This window comes from Miniopterus schreibersii (assembly GCF_964146895.1).
Source record: "Miniopterus schreibersii genome assembly, chromosome: 13".
Classification (NCBI taxonomy): Eukaryota; Metazoa; Chordata; class Mammalia; order Chiroptera; family Miniopteridae; genus Miniopterus; species Miniopterus schreibersii.
The window spans coordinates 2,784,514-2,808,498 of NC_138113.1; the positions used below are offsets into that span (position 1 = coordinate 2,784,514).

Sequence of the window (23,985 nt, forward strand, 5' to 3'; positions counted from 1 at the left end):
GGGCCCCTCACCTGGAACACGACCCTCCGTGTGGATGTGCTACAGGAAGCCTACACCATGCCCCTGGCCACCGGTCTCTGCTGAGAAGAAAAGATGGCACCCAGGTACCAGGGCTGGCTCCATATGGCATCAGCACTGTGGGTGCTGCTGATGCTGTTGTTTTACAGGCATTAGTCCTCACAGCAGAGCCGACTGGAAGATGGACTCCCTCTGAGCTGGGTTTGCCCTCTGCCTGAAGAGACTGGGCTCTGGGCTCAGACCAGGTGCCCACCAGGCCGCACTCATTCCCCTCAAGGCCGCCCACCTCTGATTCTCTGCAGCCTCCCCTGTAGTGGGAGTTCACTCGCCCTGTTTTTCTGGAGGAGGGTTTGAGAGACAGTCTGTCTCTGTGAACACTAAGGCCCAGCTCCACATTTATGGCTGTTTCTGTGGTTACCTTTCTTCAGGGATGGCTGGGGAGGGTGGTGGTGGTGGTAGTGCTGGAGGTGTGTATATATTTGCTCTTCTAAGGCCCCGAATTTCCAGAGCTGCTGGGCGAGGAGTCCCTGGCTCCTGCCCTCTTACGCAGGTGCCAGGGGCAGGGGATGGAGCGAGTCTGCAGGAAACACGGTCTGCGTCTCCCTGGGACCCAGGAGGCCAGCCGTCCCTGGCACAGGTGTCCACCAAGCCCCTTCCCCAGGAGAGACCCGCAGCGCGCCCGGGGCCCCCCCTCCTCCGCTCGGGTCCGAGTCACAGGAGGGGCGCAGAGGCCGAGAGCCCACGGGGCCTGCTCTAGGGCCTGGAGTTAGCGAAGTCCACCAGGGCGCAGCGCAGGGCTCCCGCTCCGGGCGCCGCGCTCCTTCCCCGGGAGTGGCTGTTCGCGGGCGGCGGCGCGGGAGGGGCCCGGGGGGCCCGCAGGCGGCCCGGGACTCGGCCTCTTCCCCTTCTGGGCCACCCCGGCCGCACTTCCTGCAGACTCGGGAGGCGGGCAGCGGGCGGGGCCGCTCCTCGGGGCGCCGCCTCCCGGCCTCTGCTGCCCCCGCGGGCGGGCGGCCGAGGGTCTGGGAGGCGGGACCAGCGCTCGGCTCCTCCCCTCGCCCCAAATCCACGCGGGGCTGGGACGCGGACGGGGTCGGGGGGCTGCTCCGCGGAGAGCGCGCTAAAGAGGAGCTGGGGGTCCCGGGGTCCGGCGCCGAGGCGGGGCAGGGGGCGTGGCCAGGGCGGGGCGGGGCCGACGGGAGGGGCGGGGCCGACGGGGCGGGGCCTCCGGAATCTTGCGCCCCGCCCCCCCGCCCCGCCCTCGTGTCCCTTCCTTCCCAGGCGCGCGGCGGGCGGCGGCGTCTGCGGGCGGCGGCGGGCGGACCGGCGGGCGGGCGGGTGCCTCGGGCTCGCCCCCTCCCTGGCTGCCGGCTTCCTTTTGTTTTTCTGGACGGCGATGCGCGCAGGGCCGGCGCTGCGGCTGCGGGCGCGAGGAGGCCCGCGCTCCTAGCCACCCCTCCCGGCCTCGGCGCGCTGGTCCCGGGCGGCGGCGCCGAACTTGGGCTCGCGAAGCCGGCGGATCGCGTCCTGCGCCGGAGCAGGTAGGGAAGCGGCGGCTGCGGGGCTCCGGGCGCGCGGGCGTGTGCGCGGGCGTCCGCGGCGGCCGGGCTCTCCGTGCGCGCGCGCGCGCGTGTGTGTGTGTGTGCGTGTGCGTGTGTTGGGGTGTCTGTGCTCCCTGTGCGTTGGAGTCGTGGGTAACCGAGGGCGGCGGTGCGTCCCTGGAATGGCGTGTCCTCGTGGGGATCCGTGTGTGTGCACATTTGGGGCTGCGTTTGTGGGATTGTGTCGCGGGCAGTGGCTGGGGGGGACTGCGAGCGGCTGTGCGTGGGGCGGGAGTGGCGGGGTGGGCGTGGGCGGTCCGGCCTCGCGCTCCGAGCCCCGTGCCCGCCGACCCACGCAGCGCGGATCCCCCGGGGCACAGCTGGGGTCCCAGGGGCCGGCGCGGGCCTCGGGGGCAGCCCGCACTGGCCGGGTCAGGGGGCAGGTCCGCGGCCCACGTGGGTCTGACCTGACCCGGGGAGGGGGCGGGCCGGGGCGGGCCGGCCATCCGCTTCCTCCTTCCTGCGGGAGGGTCGGTCCCGCGCCAGGAGCCCCGGCACCGCCGCGACCCGCACTGCGAGCCGGGCCCGGCTCGCCGCCCCCTGCGCCGCGATTTGCTTTCCCGTGGAAGCGGGACAGTCCCTCCCTGGGGTCTCTGGTGGCCGTTAAAAGCAGAGCGCGCTAAACATAGCTCTTGGCCGAGTGCCCGGCGCACAGTAGGTGCTACGTTACTGGACCGGAGTCTCTTTTTTTAAATCATTTTTTTCCTCCGTCGTGGGTGGGGCTCTTGCGTTTCCCCCCGTGCGCGTGTTTTGCGCGCAGCCCTGACTTACCCGCGAAGCACGGAGGTTCCAGAAAGTTTGGGCGCCACCGCCCCGGGTGCGCGGAGCGTGCGGCCAGGGCCCGGCCCTTCTCCAGCCACCGGGGTCCGGCCGAGCGGGGCCCTTCTCCGGCCAAGGCAGCGGCTGGGAGCGGCAGGAGCCCTTTTATTCAACAAGTGCCTAGTCCGAGGGGCGTGGAGTCAGCGCCACGGGGGGAAAGGGGCGCTCCCGCAGGTACGCATCTCGGCGGCCTGGTCCCCCTGGAGGAGGGTGTTGGCTGGGATGCCCAGTCCTGCCTCGGGCCTCCGCCGTGGACACCCCCGACCCCCCCCCATTCCCTTCCATCAGCCTCAGGCAGGAGGCCGAGGGTTTGCGTGGGATCCCGCGTCTCAGTCCCATACCTTAATTTTAAAAACACTTAGTTTTGAAACCTGCTACTTGTAATATTGAACTGCAGTGAATGCGCACACTGCTCCCACCACGATGCGCTCTCAGAGCCCTGCCAGCCTCACCGGAGCTCTTGCTCAGACCCAGCAGGGCCATCTGGCCGCCGCCTTCTGCCAGGGCCAGTGATTCCTTCCCTCCCTCCCCTGAGGTTTCTTCCTCTCAGGACCCTGCCCAGTCTGAACAGCCAAATAGCCTTTCGCCAAGGGGGCAGCCAACCTCAGGGTGCGTGAGGCCGTCAGAATGGAGCTGACATGGAATGGCCAGGGCCCTAGGGCTGGGGCTGGGGCTGGGGCTGGGGCTGGGGCTGGGGCGGCCTCTGCCTCTGGCTGTGGGCAGCGTTTCCAAGTGGCAGGTGCTCCCGCTGGTGTTCTCAGGGAAGCTGGAACACTCTGCAGGCTTTTATGACACAGCAGCAGAAAACTCTGGATTGGTTCCTCTGCTTTGTCTTCCACGGGATGGAAGCTCTGAGATCTGAGCAGTGATGGCCTATGGGGTTGGTGGGGGGACAGAATAACCTAAGTTTCCATCCAGCTTGAAGGCAGGGACACACTTAGGGTGCAGTGTATTTTGTAAAATGATTTTATATCCTGGAAGAGAAGGAGCTTTTGATCTGAATCCTACTCTCTTCCCCACGATCAGATTCAATAATAATATTTAAAAAAAATCTGTCTGGTTTTTCAGAAGACAGGCCAAAAGCTGCGTTATTTTTTTCCCAACCAAACCAGCCCTTTGTCTCAAGCAAACCAGTGTTTCGGCCCTAGATCTATTTCTGTTTCACTTTTGAAAGTGCCTGTAATTACTGAGCTCTTGAGGTTTTATTGAATAATGTGCCCGAGAGAAGGCCCAGGGGCTCTGCCTCTCACTCGTCTCGGGATGTGGTGCCGAGCTCTAGCCTGGCCTGCTGCTCCCTTTGGGTTCCACTTTTACGCTTTCTGTAAGGTGTAAAATAGATGACAGTGTACGGTAGTAATTGGGAGAGGTGGCATTGGGAATCAGATACCCAGAAGGTCATTCGACTTGAGAAACAAGAGTAAGTTAAGACCCCAGAAGAACAGAGATTCGCCTAAACTCTAGCCAATGATCTGTTCATTCCCAACAATCCCTTCTAAAGAGAGACTAAGAGAAATAACAGCTTGGACAGAGTCCTTCAGGATCTGTCGAATGCCCCCTTTTGGCCTTACGGCTGTGCAGAATGAGAAATCGAGAGGGACCAGGTGGGGACTTCCCTGGTGCACACACCCAGCATTTCTACCTGGAGCTGCTGTGGAGTTTCATCCAGGCAAAGCTAGTAGTGTTATCTCCCAGGGCTGCACCCACTGCCTTCAGGGCCTCACGTGCACGGTTCCAAGGGTTGCCATTCACAGAAAATACCATGTTGAGTGTTTGTCACTGGGGCAGTCTGTCTCCTCATTACTCCTATGTCCCTTCCCCCAAATCTATTCTGAGACCTTGTATTGCCACTCAGAAGTGGTCAAGTGCCAAGTTCATAACACCAATTTATGAACCAGTGAGAATCCAGGATGCTAATAAGGAGCCCCAGAGTTTATTTGGCACCAGAGAGGAAGCTACTTGGCCCCGGAAATGTTATCTAGATTGGGATCAGGTTTGTATTAGAATTTAGCATTCCAGACAGCCCTAACTCATGCTTGCTTGCTGTGGGATAATGCTACCAATTTATGAGTTGCCAGCCTGGACTTGATGGGGGATTATGTTTCTTTTGCTGGTTTGAGGCACTTGATGTCATTGTGCTTAGGGAAGGAGGGCCCTGGAGACTTGAACTGTGCTCTGCGTGGGGACTCACCACTCACCACCCTCTCATTGGGTTTCTTTAGTGTTTTCATGCGCACACGTAAGGCTGCACACCTGTGCATCTCATGTGGCCCTTTGGGTTGGGTTTCCAATTAGGGGATGACAGAGGGTAACTGTATATGGAGACTGAGGAGCGGGCTTAGCGGGTCTCTCGGTGCCACTGGCCCCATGGGGGAAAAAACTGTTTCTTTCAAATCACTTCCCACCAAAAAAAAAAAAAAAAAAAAAGGTTGGAATCTAGTGGCATGAGGTTTAACGTAACTTCAGGTCATCGATAGTTTGACAGGTGGTACGTTTCTTAGGCACTGATGAGCAAGGTGCAAGTCTAAAGAATTTTTTAAGAATCATCTGAAAAGCACAGTAAATCCTTTACGAGAGCCCTACCTTGGCTCTGTCCTTTCAAGCCTAGTGGAATTTCTGAGGCAGAGCTTCGTATCTGCATTTATGAGGCGTGACTAACTGAAGATACCTTCCAGGAGATCGCGGGCTCTCTTCCCGTTGCAGCGCTTTCCTGCCCACACCAGGGCAGCAAAGGCGCCTTCTCGGGGCCCTTTTCATGTCCCTTTATAAGCCAAGTGCACCCCCCACATTTGCTCATCCAGGGCTGTGTTTCCCCGGGATTTGGGTATTAGTTTCTTTTAGCGCTCAGAGCTGCAACCCAGGGTGGTGGCAGGAAGCCAGGGGACTGGGTAACCTGCCAGCACCAGCCCCTCCTGCCTCACCGGAGGAGAAGTCTGAGGAGTGAGGGGTGAGTCTCAGCCTTGGCTAAGAAACACTCAGAACTGTTAAACGGTCACTCTGTGCATAAAGCCTCCGTGATCCTGAAGACAGAATCATGGGGGGTTCATGGTTCCCCTCAGGACGTCTTCCCTGATTGCCTTCCCTCCCTGTTGCTCTAGCCAGACCCTTCCCTGGCTCTGTGTGCCCTTCAGCAAGGGCGATGCCTCTGAGTTAGGCGCCGTGCTAAGTGCTCAGGTGAGCAAACCTGAGCTCTCCCAATGCTCAGACCCAACACAGTCCTCCTGGACACATCAAAGCAGAGCCGCCCCCCATCACCGAAAGCCATCTTCTGCCTGTCTTGGTGGATGGCTCTCATCTGCTCGCTCCCATCCCTGCCCCCTGCAGTCCCCATGGCTCCTTTTCTGGGAGCAAAGCCTTGTCACCCTTTACTGCAGTCATGCTATGGTCAGGTCAATGCCTGAGACAGGCTTTGTCATTTCACCCTCTGCCCTGTCACCCCCTGCTTCATTGTCTTCCTCCCAACACCCACTGTGTGCCTTGCTCCTCTCTGGGCTTGGAAAGCTGGGCACAGGCCTCCGCCCTGCCTGAAGTGGGATTGGTCTTGGACTGGGGGTGGGGAGAGCATCAAATAGCCCGTGGAGCACGACAGGTGCTTTGGGGGGGAGAGCGCCCACCCCAAGCTAGGGCCAGACTGACACCTAGGATGAGTGCAGGTGTCTGGGAGGGAGTGGGGACAGTGGCTGCAGGTGGGACAGCTTTTCTTCTCTCCCCTCCAGACTTCTTTATCTGCTAAACTCCTACTCATCCTTAAAATTTTTTTTTAAACTAACAGCTTTATTGAGGTATAATTTATATACCACGGAGTGTGCCCATTTTAAGTGCATCCTCTGCTACTAAAGCATTTCTTTTCAAATTCAGGGTTTTTAGGCATGTTTTGACCCAGACTGTAGTAGTGGGCACCTGATGTGAGAGCCTGGGAGTGCGTGTGCCCAGTGCTCCTGGGAGTGAGGCAGTGAGGGTCATGATTTGGAGTTTGGGGAGCTGCCATTTGGGGTTGTCCCAGCTCACATCTTCTGAGCAGCATCTCTAAGGTCCTTGATGAAGCCACAATGACCCTGAACATGGGGGGGATGCCCAAAGAGATCAGACATAAGGATGCCTCCTCTCCCCCCTTGAGCGCTTGGAAAGTGTTGATTGAGTTTGGGTGCTCCCATTCCAGGGGGCTGCCAGGACTCCTGGGAACACTGGCAGAATTCTGATTCTGTGCCGTGGCCTATAGATCACTGTGTTCCCCCCACCACCCCCGGCAGCAAAATGCTCAAGTTTCTGCTTCCTTCCTGTGCATTTAACAGACATTTCCAGAAAATGGAATTGACAACAGCTCCCCACCCTTCCCTGCCACTCCCAGCCTTTCTCTTTGCTGCACTGTAATCCGTTTTTGGAGGGAAGTGAGAACCTCTCAAAATCAATCACTGGGTTTAACAAAAATAATTTCCAACACTGTGCAGTTTTCTGTATTTATGTGTGTGGCTGGAGAGTGTCTCTGGCAGAGTGAGCGTGGGATGTCCAGAAAAGCCTGCCCAACGTGGCACCCAGGCAAGGCAGTGTGGGCGGGACTGGTGACTCTCTCCCTCTCCCCTCGCCAAAGTGTGGGTGGCAGTGGCAGGAACCAGGCTTTCTTAATAAAAATCCTTCAGTCAGGTGGTGCCAATCCCATGCTTGGACGCAGCCTGGACTGTCTGGCTCAGCTACCAGAGGTGGGAGACAAAACGTGGCAGCCACTCTGACTTCTTTCTTCTTCCCAGTAAGTAAAGGTAGACAGGCCTCAGACAGATGCTCGGGCCCGGACCTCTGGCCTGGATGAGCCATTCTTATTCTCTGGGGAGCGCTTCTCCCTCTTTCCCTGAAGACGGGATGAAGAATTGCTGCTGTTATTGGCATTTGTTCTCGGTGATGTTGCTCTCCCTGGACCTAAGAGTAATGTGGCTGAGCTGAGTGTCCTCAGAGCTAGCTGCAAGGTGAACGCTTATGCTTTTGGGAATTATTTTCACCAGTGTTGGTGGGAGTGTGTGTGTGGGGGGATGCAGCACAGGCAAGCAATTCCAGGTTTTCTCTGCAAGGGACCCCGAGCAGTGCAAAGGTCTCACTGTGGTCATATAGCTCCTTCCCCCATGTCTTGTTGTAGGCCACTTGCCGGCTTCCCAGTATAACCACATCCTCATCGTCATCCTTATTTCACCATTACCATCACCATTATCACCACCATCACCACCACCACCATCACCATCATCACCATCACCACCACCACCACCACATCACCACCACCATCGCCACCATCACCACCATCACCACCACCACCACCACCACCATCATCACCATCACCACCATCACCACCATCACCACCACTACCACCATCATCACCATCATCACCATCACCACCACCACCATCACCATCACCACCACCACCATCACTACCACCATCATCACCATCACCACCACCACCACCACCATCATCACCACCACCATCATCACCATCACCACCACCATCACCACCACCATCACCACCATCACCACCACCACCACCACCACCACCACCATCACCATCATCTTCTTCAAGTCTTAGCATTGCTTTCCAGCCTTTGGGCTACCTCCTCACACATCCCATTTTTGCTGCATTAGCTGTTTTTTTTTTGTCAGAGGTGGGATGGTGGGGGACACTGCTGTTAGGTGGGCAGTGAGGGGAGTCAGGACAGGATGACGGGTAGGGTTAGGGAACCTGAATGGGTGGATGATACGATGTTACCTCACCTTGACTGGGCTTAGGGACGCTCAGATAGCTGGTAAACATTATTTCTGGGTGCGTCTGTGAGGGCATCTCGGGGAAAAAATTAGCATTGGAAGCAGCAGGCTGAGTCAAGATCACTCTTACCAGTGCTGGTGCACGTCCTGCAGGCTGGTGAGGCCTGAGTGAACAGAAAGACAGAGGGAGCAGGACTTAGCGTGGCTGCTTGGGCCTGGACGTCTGTGCTCGACGGGCTGCTTTGCAGACCGGGATGTGTGTTGGGCAGGTCAGCGCATTCGTGCTGGTTGGCCAGTGTTTTACGCCTGCATTAAAACTGCAGGACAGTGGTCTGGAAGCCATCAAGGATTGATGGGTTGGTAGAGTGACCCCCATTGCGTTACTAATGTCTGGCTTTAACTTGGTGTGGGTGGCTTTTTATCTCCACATCTCAGTTTCCTCACTTGTCAAATGGAGCTCAGGGCCAGATAACCTCTCATTTCTGTCAGCTCGACAGTCCAGGACAAATGTTTAAAAAATGTACACTTGAGTTGTAGGGCACATCCAGCCTAAAGCACAGAGAGATTTCGTAGCTAAACTGACTGCAAAAAAGGAATGAATCCCTTAGAAAACACAGACGCTTTAGCAACTGCCATCTTAAGAGCTGGCATCGTAATTCAGAAGAAACTGATAATATTGAGGAACAAATTTGTGGGGCTCAGATTAGACGGAAGGGGTAGGGCCCGAGTGTACTGAAGTCGGGGAGGTGAACTCCCGTGTCTCATCCGCCCACCCGTCTCCATGCAACACTTTCTTACAATTTCCTGTGCCGGGAATGTTGCTAAGGGACCTGAGATCAAGAAGATGGTCTGTGGTACAAAGGAGGCGAGTGCTTTCCGTGGGATGTTCTGTGGGAGCCCAGGAGGCCGGCGGTGGAGCGAACTCCTTCGGCTCGAGGTCCTTGCTTCATGCAGAAGCTGCTTACGGCCCTTTAAGAGGCCACTTGCAAGAAACAGCAGCGCGGAGGGTGTTGCCCTCCGGGGCAAATGATGCAATTCTGCTCTTTCTGGGAGGTCTTACCGCCCATGACCTAAGAAGCCGGGGGACTGAACTTCTTGTTTTGACTCCTTGTGAATTAGAGAAAAGTCAGAATTAGGAAGTATTGTAGAAGACAAATAATTGCATTATTTTCAGCCAAAAGTGTAAGTATTCATGCAGACTCCTGGCAAAAATTTCACCTCAAATTGGTCTTTTAACTAAATTACCAAGAATTCTTTGAAATGAGGGCATTTGTCATGTAGGCTACTAGGTATTTGCTAATGGGGTTGAACATAAGCAATTTGAACATTTCTCCTAGATAGGGGGCTGAGAAGGAAATATAGACGGTTTCCTTTCAGTTCTGTTTGGGAGAGAAAGTGTGTGGAAAGGAAATTCACCACAGTGGTGGACGCTGATGGGATCATGAGTGGTTTTTCTTTCCTGCTTTTTTGTACTTCTCTAAATTCTAAGTTTTCACCAATGGGCATGTTTTACTTTTGCAATTAGGTAAAAATAAAAGCTTTTAAAAGGAACTCAAGAACACATTCCTCTGATAACCTTGTTTACTCTCTCTATGTGCTTAGCACACTCTCTTTGTAGTCAGACTGGCTGGAACCCACAAATTCCATACTTGTGATTATTTGAATTAATGGAAATTTATCCTAATGCATCATTAAAATTTATTTTGCATCATTAGAATTTGTTAATCTCATCTAAATTCAATACTGAGTAACTCTATTAACAGGGACATAAAGGAAAACATTCCCTGTCTTCTGAGAAATTCACTGTTTCAACGCGGCAGAGGGTAGAGTTAGTGCATGGTCTAGGCTGTGTTTCTTCTTTTTGGTGTGCTTGAGCTGGGGCATTTTCTCTGTTTCTTGACCTGGAAGGAGCCTTCATGGCTCCTGCTGTGTTAACCTTGGGTATGTTAATGAGGTGGCTTGATGTCCTTGTACCAGCTGCCCCTGCTTTCATCTTTTCTCACCAGTGGCCCTGTTCCAGGAGTAATCTTCTTATTGTTTGTCTATCAGGATGATGTTTTTTTCAGCCCCCCTCCTTTTTTTAAAAATTTATTGATTTGAGAGAGAGAGAGGAAGGCAGAGGGGGAGAGAGAGAAACATCGATGTGTTGTTCCACTTATTTATGCGTTCATTGGTTGACTCTTGTATGTGTTCTGACCGGGGATGAAACCTGCAACCTCGGCATAGCGGGATGATGCTCTAACCAACTGAGCTACCGGGCCAGGGCCTTCAGCTCCCCTTTTGAAAATAACTTATTCTGTTCCCCATCCCTGCCCTTCCTTCATGACCCCCTGAGAGGAAGACTGCTGGTCTTTAGCGCCAATGAGTTGGCAGATCCCTGGGGTGATCCTTTTTGAATCCCTGTGCTGCTTCTGCTTCTGACCTTGAGTTGATCTTGGGCTGACCTTGGGCTGACCTGGGGTTACCTTGGACTGACATTGGGGCTGACTTTATTTACTGGCTGGTAAGCAGGGCCATCTGAGCTCTCGTTAGAGCCACTTCTGACTCTCTGTGGCATCCCTCCAAAGGCTTCTTAGGCTGTTATTCCCATAGTTTTTCAGAGGTTTAATCTGTCTGAGTCCAGGATATTGAGTCAGCAGCGGAAAGTTATGAAAACGAGGCAAGCCATCAGAGAAATTGGCTAATATGAAAGATTCATTTCAGGGTAAATGAAGGAGGGAGATGCTTGGGGAATGGGTTGTCTCTCCAGGCAAATAATATTGCTATAAAATAGGAAAAACCAGAGGTTGCCTTTGCTGTTAGCTCAGTGATTGCTTATAGTTTCTTGGATTCGAAATTTGTAAAAAAAAACCAAAAACACATCTTTATAATCTGCTGTCCATATTTTTGAACTTAAGAAAGAAATATTATTGTCAGCCAAATTCCATACAACATCTGGTAAATTATCTCAGGATCTTCATCATAAGGAAACCATATTTTAGAAATTTAATATGGCTCTTGTGTTCAGAGATGTTATTTTAGAAAGCCAGGTCCTTAGGTTATTGCAGGATTCCACGTAGGAGCAGGAAGGAAGTTCTGCCGCTGGAAACAGGTAGGTTACCATGGAGCCTGGGTGTGTCCCCGAGGGTGCCTGGGTCTCCCAGTTGTCCTGGAAAAGGAATACGCCTGCCTCCCTTTATGTGCTATCTCAGGAATTATGCGTGTGAGTTACATTTTTCTAAATGAAGGTCATATGTTTTAGTTGACTTACAGAGTGGTTTCTGACATAATTTTGCCCTCTGCTGTTTGCTTAATTATTAACAGTACGTCACCCTCCCTCTCTCGCCAGAACACTTAAATGCGCCGAGGGAACGCCCGTCCGAAACAACAGCCAGAACGGAATCTTTTCATGAAGCCGGGCGGCTCTCAGTGTGTGTGTCATTACCCCGTGTAACTCGGCAGTTTAATGTGTGGGCCACGTGCCCTGAGCGCACATGGTGGACAAGGTTATTGGGAGCCCTCCCTGGTGGAGCTTATATTACGGTTGTGACCCAAGCAAGACAGCCGAATCCAAGGGGGGGCATGGGCCGATCTGTTCCCAGCGCACACGGCGGCGGAGAGCCCCCCTCGCTGTCCCATGGGGTGAGTGGGCCCTGGCCTTGTTGGAAGGGTGCTGCACTGGGTCTTCTCTTACTCACAGACATTTTCCAATAGGTAGAACAGGGCTTTCTCTGTGAGCCTCCCTTAATCTTCTACACTAAGAAAATCCTATGCATGCTTGTTCTCAGGTCCCTCCCCCACTCGTGGTTTCCCAAGGCGGCTGATGGTTAACTGTGTGGAAAGCTTTTTGCATTTCTGGGTCTTTTCAGACACCTGGCAGCTTCCTTTCTCCGGTCCTCCAGCTGGGTTTCAGCATCCTCCGACCTGGGGAAAGAGAGCGTCCACAGCACCCAGCTGCTGGGGGCCGAGGTCCGCACCCCCCCAGGCTGCGTTGCAGTCAGTTATCAGCAAAAGGCCGTCCTTCCTTCTCTTCTGCCATTTGTAGCGAGCAGAGGCCTCCTGCAGCCCCACCGCAGGGCGGCCGTCCTGCTCAAGCTTGTTAACTGGTGGGGACCCCTCGTGGGCCCCTCACAGCCTGAAGAGGCTGCACGTGGGCGTGGGGCAGAGGTGGCAGCTGTGCTGGACGGCGCCGAGGTTGAGAAAGCGGCAGGCTCCAGCCTGTGTGTGCACCGTCATCTGGCAGGCGGGCTCGGTCTTCTCGCTGCGAGGGGGCACGGCCCGAACAGGAAAACAGGCCTCAGCCCCCAGCGCCCGGGCGTGGGGCCATCTGCCTCCTTGAACTCCAGCCACAGACTGGAGATGTCTCTCCGTGGTGCTGGGCTGGCTGACGGATAGTGAGCGACGGTTCTTTCTAAAGAGAAAAGGAACCTCTGTGGACTCTGCCCCGTTCTTGTCCCTTCTGCAGGCACCCACCATCGCCTTCTCCATGCAGGTCCCTGGGGCCACCTGGGCACTGCCCTGAGCATCTGTGAAATGGGAATTACAAACCCTCCCTAACAGGATTGCTGTAAAACCGCCACCAGACCTCCTGTAGAACAACCACCAGATCTCCTGTAAAAAAACCACCAGACCTCCTGTAAAACAACCACCAGACCTCCTGTAAAACAACCACCAGACCTCCTGTAGAACAACCACCAGACCTGCTATAAAACAACCACCAGACCTCCTGTAGAACCACCAGACCTCCTGTAATACAACCACCAGACCTCCTGTAGAACAACCACCAGACCTCCTGTAGAACAACCACCAGACCTCCTATAAAACCACCACCAGACCTCCTGTAAAACATCCACCAGACCTCCTGTAGAACAACCACCAGACCTCCTATAGAACAACCACCAGACCTCCTGTAAAACAACCACCAGACCTCCTATAGAACAACCACCAGACCTCCTGTAAAACAACCACCAGACCTCCTGTAAAACAACCACCAGACCTCCTGTAAAACAACCACCAGACCTCCTGTAAAACAACCACCAGACCTCCTGTAGAACAACCACCAGACCTCCTGTAGAACAACCACCAGACCTCCTGTAAAACAACCACCAGACCTCCTATAGAACAACCACCAGACCTCCTGTAGAACAACCACCAGACCTCCTGTAAAACAACCATCAGACCTCCTGGAGACTCTGAAATGCTGTATAAACATGAGGACCGTTACCAGCATCATCTCCTTCACCAGCACCATCAGTCTATTTCTACCCACATCCCGCTGCCCCTGACAGGGATGATCTAAAGCAGCAGGTTCTGTGCTGGGTCTTCACGGCTCCCTTGTGGAGGGTGAGTCTCCAGTCTCCCCCTTCTCTGGTCTGGGGTCAACCTACAGCTTTCATTTTCCTCCTGCAGGAAGCCAGCCCACAGAAGAGGCCAGGAGAATGGATTGTCCTGGCCCCACAGAGGAAATGGATTAACATTCATGTTGCTCAACCGGGCCCCCCCAGCCTCCGACCTGCCTCATCTTTCTTTCTGCCTGGCAGGGGAGTGCCCAGCTGTTTGTGCGCTAGGGTTAGGAGGCCTGGGAAGTTACTACTCAGATTTAAAACACTTGTTCACATACAGTCAGCGTGGCTCAGATCAGAGCACATACTTAGCGAGCAGCTCCCCTAAAGCTGTTCCTGGATCACAGACCCCCAGTGTGGTCACGTTTGTCAGGACCCAAGGCACAGAGGGTGGGGTGGGGTGGGGACTTGGGGTGTAAAACTCTCAGGGATTTGTTTATGTCTGACCTGTGCCCCCCTAGGGGAGCTGGTCCTGGGCTGCAGAGTGTTCCCCGTCGTGGCCGTGGGTGGGTTCTGTGGGAAAGACTAACTCACAGGATTCTAAGCACTGTCGTTTGAGGAGAGGGACATGTGCTAACCCTCCTGCCTCAGATACTCTGGCTTCTTGCACCCTCCCAAATCATCCTCAGAGCTCCCAACCTTGCTCAGGGATTGCCTCCACCGAGAAGCCTCCTGGGCCTGCTCAGCCAGCCTGTTTTTCCTGGTACACTGCTGAGCAGGCTCCTGTGGCCCATCACCTCCCAAACGTGGGTCTCATCTTTCCTGACAGCTGGGGGCTCCCAAGGGCGGTGACTGTGTGTTGAAGAGTCTCTGTTTAAGCAGAGACTGGGACTGGAAAGAGAATCCCCAGGCTGGGGAAGCTGCACTCACTCACTCACATAGCTCCCCCCTGTGTGCCAGACTCTGTGCCAAGAATGATCCAGGCAGAATGATCCTGCCATCCCAGGGCTTGTATTTCTAGCTTGGAGTAACAGACAGTAAACTAAGTCAATTATGTAGGTGCAATGTAGTAATAATTAGGAGGTGATAAGACTGTGGAAAAAAAATAAATTAGTGAAGGGGTGGGGTGTTAGATAGGGGTGGGTGAGAGTGAAACAATAAACAGGGTGGTCAGAAAAAGCCTCATGAGACCGTGACATCTGAACAAAGACTGGAAGGAAATGGGGCATCAGCCCCACGGAAGCGGTGCAGGAGGACAGCAAGCACAGGGAATAGCAAGTCGAGGGCCCCTGTGCTCAGAGGCTGGACAACGACAGGCTTCACCTTCCAGCCAGGAGAACCCAGTGAGATGTGAGTTCAAGGCTGCTGGCACCTCTCTGTCCTAGCTTCCTTCCCAAGTGAAACACCCAGGTCCACAGACAGAAAGCTTTTGGCCCATTCATCATTCTCCTGCCTGGAAAGCAGATGTAATTTCTGGAAGTAGGGCAGCCAGCCTGTGACCACGAGGCTGAAGATCATGTGGTCAGGATGGTGGAGCAGGGAGAAGGCTCTGGGTTTCTGATGGCATTCTTGAACCACTGCCTGAGCCTGGGCACAAAGGAAACCCTATCTTGTCTAAGCCACTGCTTGTTGGGTTTTATGTTGGTGGAATATCTAAACCCAAATATACTATGTATTCCCAAGTCCCCCCAGAAGACCATCGCCTGCTCAGATGCACGGGGAAGCCTGGCTAACATTCTAGCCCCTCCTCAGCTTCCCTTTCCCTCCATCCTGTCTAGCTGGTCTCAGAGTTCGCCATCAAGATCAAGATCCCCAGACTGGTCCCCGTCTCTGACCTCACCTGTGCTATACTCACCGTCACCTGCCTACGTTATTGTCAGTTCCAGGGGTCTCCAGCCTCCCTGTCCCCCAGACCGTTCCCCACACAGGCCCAGCATGAGCCTTCTCAGATGTACCTCACACACTGCTCAGTGCTCTCAGACCCTTGCTTGCCAGAACAAAGTCCAGATGCTAAGCAGGGCCTGATAATCCCTCCACGTGGCCCTGCCTTACTGCTCGTCCGCCTTGGCATCCCCCACACGGACGTCTTGAACTCTGTTGATTGGCTGTTCCGTGTCACCCTTGGACTCCTCTGGGCCTTTGCACATGCTGTTCCTTCTGCCGGGAATCACTGAACCCCATACACACACTGCCCCCCACACACACCTGGTGAGCACCCACATATCCTCCTCGAAGCGAGCAGGGCTTCAGCCGATCCCTTCCCTGCATGCACCCTGTGCACCTGTATTTGCTGTCTGTGTCGGAGCAGCTCTCAGGGGGAATGGCATTAAAAAAAAAGTCATTCTTCCCAGTAGAGAGACCAACCACGTTCCTGTTTGTTCCTCCATCCTGTGTGGGGCTTCGAATCAGGGCTGCGACTGGCCCTGGCAGCGGATGGGTGTTCAGTGGAATTGCTGAGGGTGGTGGGTGACTGAGGCAGTGACAGGTGTCGGTTGCCAGGTGAGATCCCTCTCCTCCCTACAGGGCCCAGAAGTGTGCCACCCTCTCTAGGCATGAACGGCTCCTCACTTGTAATGAAAATAGTGAAAACTCAAGTAACTGGCACTGTCTTAAGTGTTGTACACACCTGAGCTCAGGTAGGAGAATTAGCCACGGGTATTCATTCAGCAAATGGATGGTGAGCGCTTCCTCTGTGCGGGGTTTCTTCTAGGCACGGGGACGCATCAGTGAGAAAAGGAACCCAAAACACAAAACCTGTGGGCTCCGGGAATCAGACCCGCCCACTGATGCCACTTCGGGCACCTCGTGCTAGTGCCCCGAAAGCACCCTAATCTTTAATTTTAAAACGCGAGGCGCAGGCAGAGTCTCAGCGGCGACTCTCGACATGCAAACGGCCCTGCTGCCTTCTCAGAAAAAAAGGGGAATTAAGCAAAATGTATTACCAGAATTCTTCCAAACACGAAAATTTTAAATTATTAGCTTTCATCTGGCTGTTTTAAGGGCCCCATTCATTCACTCTGTTGTTATGTAAAAGCCAATTAAGATAAATTAAATGCAAATACAGTTTCATTGTAATGTTAATTTCGAGAACCGGATCAATTCGAGGTTTAGGGAAATGCCAAAGTGGTTAAGACTCCGGTTGCCATGACGACAGCACTATCCCGCTCGGGGTCTGTTACTCGGAAATTCCTCCCGGCTCGGCTCCGGCGCCGGCTGCAGGTCTCCGGCAGGGGTGGAGCTCCCTGGAGTCCGGTCCGGGTTCGGAGGAGCGGCTGCCTCCCTGCCTCAGTTTCCTGTGAGTGTTGCCGCCCTGAGTTTTGGGGTTGCTGATTGGCCTGTTGCATGGTCGTGGCTTACTTGTCTAACTGACCTTTGGTGGAAATGGAGTTTCTTTATCATCTTGGCCGACGGCCCGTGAATACCAGCCTGGCTCGTTTGTTTTGTTTGGGGGGGCGGGGTGTAGGGGTGGGTGGTGTTAGGTTGAACTGAGTGCTGATGATAGCGGTGCAATCAGCTAGTTATTAGTAACCAGAAAGGAGCAGAGGGGGAGTCAGACACCGCAGCATGTCATTTGGGCAGCTGCAGTTCCATACTCCCCACGGACCCAACGAAGGGGAGATAGACGCGTGCCCAGTAAAGTTGGGGGGTGCTTGCTGTCAGTCACACCTGGGAACAGAGGTCATTGGCCAGAATGGGCGTGGCCACTGCGAGCGTGCGGAGATTGGGGGGTGCATAATCCCCCGAACAAAGGAATTCGCTCTCTTGCTTCCTCCTGGGACTCCTGTTGCCCTGGGTGTGCTCTCTCGGCTCTCTTGCGTTTGCACCCATGGCCCACGGCCTTGTGGACCATGCACAGCGGACTAATGGACTGTAGCTCGCCTGACGCTGGACTGGACCGGGCTCCAACATGGGATGGAAACCCTGGACGCTGGCTCTGCTCTTAGCTCTGCTGCAACCCCAGCTACACTTCTATAGCTGGACTAAGGGAAACGGGACTTTGGAAACCCAGGGGTGTAATTCCACAAAAATAAAGCTTCGTACTATATCTCACCCTCCTGTGCGAGCCTTAGAAAATTCTTTTTCTCGGGATATCCCAAGAACCCCATCCCCAGCAGCATCTGGGGAGACCAGCCCCTCTCCCCTCCATTAAGACTTTTAACCCGTTAGCTGCCGTAGTCACATTTTTTTCTGGGGTTTTCTCTGGGGCCATAATTGTTTTGCAGATGAGGACACTGGGATTCAGGTTGCGACCTGCCCAAGGTCTCCGGCTCTGAGGTGGCCATCCCCGGCTGGGGTGCAGGCTTCTGGGTGCTGGGCTGGCTCGGCTTTCCCTGCACCTGCTTCCTCAGAGGGCTGCTCAGAACAGGTTCCAAGGGCCCTCCTCGCCGGTGCTTGGCTGACCAGGCCTCAGTTTCCAGCACCAGGCCTAGGGCTGCCATGCTGTTCCTTCTGGGGTGTCCCTGCAGAGGAGCTTCCTAACGGATCACATGGTTTTAGGATGTCAGGACCTGGAGCTGCAAGTGCATCTGCTCTCCTAGCTGGGAGGGGGCCACCTGGCTGACTCATGCCCCTGCCCATGGTCCTGCTAAATTGGGGCTAATTGGTGCCTGTGTGGGGCTGCACCCTGAGATCCGACTGCCTTTTTCTGCTCTGTGGGGGGCGGGTGTTGGGACATGATGAAGCAGTTGGGGACTTCTAAAACTCTGTGCAGGACACAGGTTGTTACCCCAACCTTTAACCCGCTGATGAGCAGTCTGAGCATTCACCTGACCTAAGGCCCTGGGGAATGCAGAGAGCCCTGCCACCGGAGACTGATATTTGCGGTGGGCCATCATCTGACCTCTGCAGTGTCAGGACTCTGCCTTGGTATCAGTCACCGGCCAGGTGCTCACCGAACATGCCCTGGACGTGTCAACCCAGAGGGTAGCAGTGCGCCCTGGAGGACAGTTCATGTCCAGTCTTGCTTGGGGGTATAAAGGGTATTAACTCAGCCATACTCTCTTGGGATTGCTTCTCAAAGTAAGTGCAGAGGGGGTCTCTCTGCCTCCTGGGACCACCGGCCCAGGGGTCACGAGCAAATGCTGGTGGGTCAGCCCCAGCGCAGCCCGGGGAAGGTGGGAGGCTGGTTTCAGTGTGTGTTGAAAAAGCTGGTACCCTTAAGTTGGTAGGGGGACCCCTGTGTTGGTCCTGCTTTGAAAACCTTGACTGGCCACTCTTTGGGGGTGGGCCTTGGGGTCAGGTGGGCTTGGCCGGACACTTGGGCCAAGAATTAGGAACCCGGGTGTGCGCTGCCTGCCTGCCTCCCTCCTCCGTGTGCCGAGCCTCCGCGTCCTCACCTGTGACGTGAGGGGAGGCGCCGCCCTGGCCAGCTCCCTGGGTCAGGGTGAACCACGGGGAGAATGGGGCGAGGCTGGCCGGAGCCTGCTTGAGGGGCTGTCCTCCCCAGCAGCAGCTCTGATACATACAGGAGACGGGTGGCTTCTCCCTTTGGGGACAATTGGGGTAGTGTCACTTGACACAGAATCAGTCCTTTATAGAGCACTAGCCCCTCCCCCTCCCCATGCACTTTGAAATTGGCTGGTGCGGCCTGACAGGTGCTCCAGGCTCCCAGACTGGGCCGCTGGCCACCGTGGCTTCTTGCCCCATATCCATCCTGTGTTCCAGCTGGGTTGGACGGTCGCCATCCCCCAAACGCATTGGGGCATTTTCCGGCCTTCAGCGCTTGTCTTAGCTGTCCCTTAGGCTCAGCCCCAGGCATCCACTCCTCTGGGAGCCCTTCTTTGCCAGGCTACTGCGAGAGCTTGTTATCCCGGCCAGAGCATGTGGGGTTGACCTCTGCCTTAGCGTGGACCCCATGTCTTAGAGGGAGATGGTGCCAGAGCCTCTCAGCTACAGATCCCCCAAGGCTATGAGCATGTCCAGGGCACAAGCCGGGCGCACTGTGCCTGTGGCCCCAGCACCCAGCATGTGCTAGGCTCCTGTTACCCCAGTCACCTTAGAATCCAGCATCACCTTCTCTGTGATTTGCAGCCATGACTGAGAGTTGGAGAAATATTTTGCAATGATCTCTGTTAGACAGAATTTCAAAATGGGCATTTCGTGGGTACTAGTTCTGCTCCCCCCAAATGCACATAGCAGCTCCCCAGGTAGGTAGCTATGCTGGTGAGGTCTGGGAGAGACCGTCCTGGTTGCTTATTCGAGTCCTGCGCTGTGACCGGTGCAGGGCTTGGACCCCGGCTCTCTGCTTCATGGCCCTGTGAGCCCAGGCAGGTCCCTTAACTTCTCGGGTCCTCAGTTTCCTCACAAATCGAGCTGACCTGGTAAGGCTGTCCCGAGGGTTATACAAACTTCTTTGTATTAAAGTTCCGTGTCCGTCTTAGTTATTTTATTAATGTTGGGGCCCTGTTGTTTTTCTGATTTATCTTTATTTTAAGACTGTGTAGGAACCAATTCACCAGACTCATCAGTGGGTGTGAGTACGCTCACCTTCAGCCAGTTCTTCATTTTGGCCACGAGCCTCGGTCTATTCTGGTAGAGGGTGGCATCGCTCGCCAAACCGAGTGCTTGGGCAGCGCCTGCAGATGGCGTTGACGCTAATGACTTACTATATTTATATCACAAGTGGGTGATTTATGGTTCACAGCAGACCGGTAACTTTTCATTTCTGGACCGATGTCTCAGAAGCTCCGTTCATAATGGCCCGTTAGATTTAGGAAGTAGAAAAAGACCCGAGGGGAGGCCGTTTCTGTCCCCGAACTGTTCGTGTAGTTCTGGCACAGCCTCGCGTGGTGTGCCATGGAGGGATGGCCAGGGGACTTCTCCCAGGGTCCACGCTCCCCAGGGACAGCCTGTGTCTGAACTCTGTGTCTCACTCCAGCCTGGAGCAGATGGCTCAGTAAGATTTGTTGACTGAGATCTGGGCTACTCCCCAGCCTGCACCTGTGCCCCAGGTGTTCGGGCCTGTTGGGGGAGTTGCTAGGAAGATGATTAAATGCACCTTCCTGGTCCCATCCATGTCCCCTGCACCAGGGACACTGGGGTGAGCCTCAGAAGGCCTCTGAGCTGCACGGGGGGTTAATGCACCCAGGAGTTCGAAAACCACTGCCCCAGCTTTGTGGACTGCATCTCTGTCCATGACTGTCCTGTGGCAGGCAGGTTACTGGCCCCTAGCAAAGGTCCGTGTCCTAATCCCTGGATCCTGTGACAGTGTTACTTTAATGGTAAAGAGCTTTGCGATATGAGTAAGATTGAGGACCTTGAGCCCTGGCTGGTGTGGCTCAGTTGGTTGGAACATTGTCCCATACACCGGAAGGTCACGGGTTTGATTCCCAGTCAGGGCACATACCCAGGTTGTGGGTTCGATCTCTGATCAGGGTCATATGGGAGGCAGCCAATCAATGTATCTCTCTCGCATTGATGTCTCTCTCTCTTTCTCTCTCCCTCTCTCTCCCTATCTAAAATCAATCAATAAAAAATTATTTAAAAAAAAAAGATTGAGGACTTTGACATAGGGAGAGTACCCTGGATTATCTGGGCAGACCCAGTGCCATTGTGTGAGTCCTTAAAAAAAAGGGAGGAGCCTTCTTCAGCTGCTGTTAGTCCCATGGAATTGTGACTTAAGAATAGGCAGAGATCCCGGCCAGCGTTGCTCAGTGGTTGAGCGTCAACCCATGAACCAAAAGGTCACCGTTCGATTCCCAGGCTTGATCCCCAGTAGGGGGTGTGCAGGAGGCAGCTGATCCATGTTTCTCTCTCATTGATGTTTCTCTCCCTTTCCCTTCCTCTTTCTCTAAAACCAATTAAAAAAAAGGAATAGGCAGAGAGATGCATCCCTGCTGCTGGCTTTGCAGATGGAGGAGGGGGCCACGAGCCAAGAGATGTGGGCGGCCGTAGGAGCTGGAAAAGGCAAGGAAACAGATCCTCCCTTAGAGGTCCAGAAAGGATGCAGCCCTGCGACACCTTCATCCCAGTGAGACCGGTCTCTTCCTCATCACTTTGTGTTTTCCCTCCAGTGCCCCCTTTCCACCCTCCTGGGCATCAGTCCCACCCCTGCCCAGGCCAGATCCCCAGCTCAGCTCAGGAACTCTGAGCTAACAGTCCCGCTAACAGAGTGCATTTGAAGCCATGCTGGCGTGCGTGGGGTGCATGCTGTGGCTCCGTCGAGCGAGCACGAGGCTCCAGGGGCCCGGCTGTGGGACCCACCTAGCTGCCCGAGGGGAGCCGATGCTCTCCCTGCCCTGCACGCGTGGCCTTCAGAACACTTCCTGTTTAAGTCGTGGTCCTTTCAATTCTTTTCCTTTTAAATTGAAGACTTGACTTGGCGCCTGTCTGTGGTGAGCTGGAGGTGAGCCCGTGTGGATGAGGGTCTTGTGTGGGTGCCGAGAGACACAACAATTGGTTGCCTCCTGCACGCCCCCTGACCAGGGCGAGCCTGCAACCGAGGTACGTGCCCTTGGCTGGAATCGAACCTAGGACCCTTCAGTCCGCAGGCCGACACTCTAACCACGGAGCAAACCGGCCAGGGCTACAGGAATATTCTTATTTAGCCCTTTAGGGAGAGTGATTGGAGCACCGGCTTTGGAGGGGGTTGTGGGGGACTTGGGTCCCATGCTGTCCCTCCCCACCTCTTGCTTGATAAGTTACTGAACCAGTCTTTCCTCTGACTTGGCAGCTTGAACAACAGAAATTTATTCTCTCTCAGTTCTGGAGGCTGCAAGTCTGAGATCATGGTGTCAGCAGAGCTGGTTCCCTCTGAGGTCTGTCTTGTGGGCTTGTAGACGGTCACCTCCTTACTGTGTCCTCACACGGTTGTCCCTGCGTGTGTGTGCACGTGTCCTGATCTCCTCTTATTAGGACACAAATCAGATTGGATTAGGTCCACTCCTCTGACCTCATTTAACTTGATCACCTCTTTAAAGAGCCCACCTCCAAATACAGTCACATTTCGAGGTTCTGGGGGTTAGGACGTCAGACTGTGAATTTGGGGGGACACAACTCAGCCCATAGCTCATGGTAAGGATAGGCTCACCTCAGGTTGTAAGGGGTTAATTTAAACGACGATGTAATAAGTGCTTACTTAGCATACTCGAGAAATGGTAGCTGGCACTGACTATGGAAAAGGAAAGGGAATTTTTCTTACGTGCTCCCTATAGTCTGGGTCTAGGTTCTCTATAGATGTTAACTCAGTGCGCACAACAGTCTCCCTCTGCTGAGCTTCTCAAAGCATAGACCCTGACCAGCTACCTGAGAATGCATATTCCCGGCCCCACACCAGGCTTTTGGAGTCGGAAGCTGCCAGGTCCGGGCCTGGGAATTTGCATTTTAAATAAGGGTTCCAAGCAAACCACGTGCAGTTTGAGAACCGCTGCTCAAGGCCAGGTCCACCCTGCCTCCGTGGCGTGGCCCGGGCACGCCCCTCGTGTCTGCTGTCCTGTGTCTCCACCCGGCCCTCGCCTGGCTCCCGTGCACTGGCTGTCGGCTCCGTTTCCCTCTCATGCCCCCGTCTACCCTCCCAGCTGCAGGATGACTGCTCTAAGGCACATGACGGCACCGCCCTCGTGTTACACCATCCGGGGACTTTCCATCTGCAGAGGGCAGCTCAGCCTGGCGTCCCGGTTTGTCCTGCTGGGCTCTGCCCACCTCTCCTGCCACTCTCCAGGTGCCCCTGGCCCCATCCTTGGAGAGTCAGTCCCTCTGGCCTCGCCAGCCTTGTGCGTGCCCTTCCTGGTGCCCTGGACCCTGCCCGAGGACCCCGCCCGGGGACCCCGCCCGGCGCCCCTCCTGCGCATTTCCTCCCACCCGAGTTCTCAGAGCCAGGCCCTCCTTCGCGTCCTTTAAGGCACCGCGCACCATTTCCGAACCCAGGAGACACTCAGGAAATCTTTGTCGGCTGAAGGGACACAGAAGTGATTTTCCCGGATAGGAAACGAACTCCCAGTGACTTTTTCAAGGCCGCATCGTGACCAGTGACAAACCTAGAGGGCCATCCTGCCTTTTTAGGCACGTTCTTGAGGCCGATCATACCCAGGGAGCGAGCCCGTTGCCCTTCCCTGCGTGCCTGGGACTTGCATGAGTTCCAGAGTTTCTGTCACTTTTCTGTCCCCTCCTTTGGTTTTCTCCTGCTGCTCCTTCCCCTCTGATGTGGTGTTTCCGCTTCTGTGGACTCGGAAATAAATAAACTGCCATTGTTTGCTCAGCCACATTGCGGTGCCCCCTGGCTAAGCTTTCCCCTGGCAGGACTTGGAGAGGGAGCTCTGTCACCTGTTGTCATGACGAGGGGCAGCCCTTTGACACTTGTCATGACAGGAGGAAGCCCTGTGACACCTGTTGTCATGACAGGTGTTAGCCCTGTGACACCTGTTGTCATGACAGGAGGTAGCCCTGTGACACCTCTTGTCATGACAGGTGTTAGCCCTGTGACACCTGTTGAACTGCATGCACCTGGACTTCGGGCTGTGCTGTAACCCAGGCTGCTCCTCTCCAGGTGTGGCCAGGGCTGGGCGGAGCCCCCCTTATCTACTGCTCTGCAAGGGGCCGCTGGGGAGTAACTT

General features: G+C 54.9%; 1 protein-coding gene across 2 annotated transcripts in view; it reads left to right on the top strand.

The window, feature by feature from the left end:
• The first annotated feature begins 1,283 nt into the window (after positions 1-1,283).
• HPCAL1 (hippocalcin like 1) overlaps positions 1,284-23,985 on the top strand; it is a 73,277-nt gene continuing 50,575 nt past the window's right edge. Inside the window, exon 1 of one of the 2 annotated variants that reach the window (XM_081156511.1) lies at positions 1,284-1,559. The gene's annotated coding sequence lies outside the window, so the exon portion shown is untranslated. Of the gene's footprint in view, positions 1,560-16,537; positions 16,731-23,985 lie in introns of those variants that run through there. The other variant, XM_081156512.1, reaches the window with a different exon arrangement.